The 2,370-nt window shown below is 36.7% G+C and overlaps 1 pseudogene; it reads left to right on the top strand.

Annotated features, from left to right (window-relative positions):
* Positions 1–981: 981 nt before the first annotated feature.
* Positions 982–2,370, top strand: part of LOC106763515 — a 4,106-nt pseudogene continuing 2,717 nt past the window's right edge.

A 2,370-nucleotide genomic window follows, 5' to 3' on the forward strand; every position in this document is an offset into this window, starting at 1 on the left:
TCTATAAATATTAATTGAGTTGCATTTTTGTTACCCTCCTCCAATGGGTCTAATCATTGGACGAATGTTGGAACATTGTTCCACGTCATTAGTGTCTGAACTGGATTGTGCATTTGCATCTGCTGAACCAGGTGATGGTGCAATATTTGTGGGAGTTGATGGGTTAGAACCAACATTGGGAGAGAGTGATGCCATTTGATTAGTAGGCAGTTGGTTTGAAGTGGGTGTCAAGCCAGGAAGAGAGGTAGGTGTAGATGGATGTGGAGATGAAGTCAAGCCAGTAACTTGTAATAGAGATGGAACAGATGTACNAGTGGAGGTGGACGTAGGGGTAGTTGGCTGACTGCTTGAACCAATTTCATTATTGAAATGGTCTGCCAACTTGATTACATAAGATTTCTTTCCCTTCCCCTTATCAGATTTTCCTGAAGGTGGAAGAGGAGGGATAGAACCACCTGAGGCCATATTCCTGAAGGTGCAATGATGCAATTAAGAGTGTAAATATGATTCAATCAACAAGAGAAATATGCAAAATTATTATAAGATAACAAAGACAGATGAATTCATTGATGAAGAAAATANCATATCAATTAAAAGCAAGATTGAATATATAAGATATACGAGAAGTATAATATGTTGTATAACAAGTAAAGAAAACAGAGAATATAGAAACATGTAAACTACAGCCAGAGATGAGAAGAGGGGTGTTGAAGCTGTTGACAAACTCAAAGAACTTGGTCTCCCTGGCCGTGTGGTTTTTCATCAACTATAGATGTTTCCCTTAATCAATTCATTAAAGAAATCAAGTTTATTGTTGAGTTGTTTGGTGNAGGAAAATGCTGGTCGTGTTGATTGGAGTAAAATAGTAAGTGAAACATATGAATTAGCTGAAGCAGGTCTTAAAACAAACTACTATGGAGTCAAGGAATTAACCAAAACACTTATTTTGAGTGGGACTTTCGGATACCACTAGTGAAGAGCATGAATGTTAGTGGACACAAATATGTTCTAGTCTTGCATGAATTTGAGGATGTGAAACTTCTCAATGAACTTCTCACTGTAAAGAACAAGGAGACAGGTTGGGATACCCCAATTCATGTAGATGCTGCCAGTGGGGGGTTTATTGCTCCATTTCTCTATCCTGATCTATAGTGGGATTTTCGTTTGCCATTGGTGAAAAACATCAATGTTAGTGGTCACAAGTATGGTTTTGTCTACCCTGGTGTTGGTTGGGTTGTCTGGAGGAGTAAGGATGACTTGCCAGATGAACTTGTTTTTCACATCAATTATCTTGGTTCTGATCAGCCCACTTTCACATTGAATTTCTCTAAAGGTATGATGAATTAATACATGTATTTTGATTCTCTCATGCAATTAGTATCTTTATATCTATATGCTCTTTAGGCATGGTTCGAGTATGTGTCACTGCCAAAATATTCAGCTCAAAATGCAATTGAAAGCTATTTTCAAGAACCTATTTCTCCCTGTCCCTGTTTACATACATGCAGCAACTACCTTATTCAGCTTAGTGTTATGTTTATTCAGCATTAACCCTTGCTGTCAGAAAAAAGATTATGCTAGATAGAGAACTGTTATGAAGTTGCTAAAGTGCTGATGTTTTAGTAATAAGCATTGGGACAAGCATTGGGACCTCAATTAATGTTATTTGGTTTTTATTCCAATAATCTAAATATCTTATGATACTTTTCTTTTCTTTTGTCTCTCCCATTTCTTTGTATTTCTTTTGACAGGATCCAGTCAAATTAGTGCACAATATTACCAGTTTATTCGGCTTGGCTTTGAGGTGNACATGTTATGATCTTGGTCCAGCATCTTTATTTTAAGTTCCAAGATATATACAAAGACATAATTTCCCATAAAAAAGAGGTTATTTTTAATAATGAAATTAAATATTTCAGTTATACCTGTATGATCAGACATATGGGATTTGGTTCTCTCTTTCTGATAGGAGTCTTCCCATGAGACCCTAGAGTTGTGTATAGAAAATTATAGAAATAACAACTGCATGATACATGATATTAACACTGTCCTATATTTGCTTCATTATGTGAGTGGTACAATTGATGATCATACACTGTTATCCTTGTGCCATTATCTGTTTTCTGACATTACATCTGGTTATATTTATGAACATAAGGGTTATAAAAACATCATGGAAAATTGCTTGGAGAATACAAGAGTTCTGAAAGAGGGAATTGAGAGANCAGGGCAGTTTAACATCATCTCCAAGGATATAGGGGTGCCCCTTTTGGCCTTCTCTTTGAAAGACAGCAGCCAACACTCAGTGTTTGAGATATCAGACCAGCTGAGAAAATTTGGCTGGATAGTTCCAGCCTACACAATGCCACC

The sequence above is a fragment of the Vigna radiata genome, chromosome 6, assembly GCF_000741045.1.
Source record: "Vigna radiata var. radiata cultivar VC1973A chromosome 6, Vradiata_ver6, whole genome shotgun sequence".
Classification (NCBI taxonomy): domain Eukaryota; kingdom Viridiplantae; phylum Streptophyta; class Magnoliopsida; order Fabales; family Fabaceae; genus Vigna; species Vigna radiata.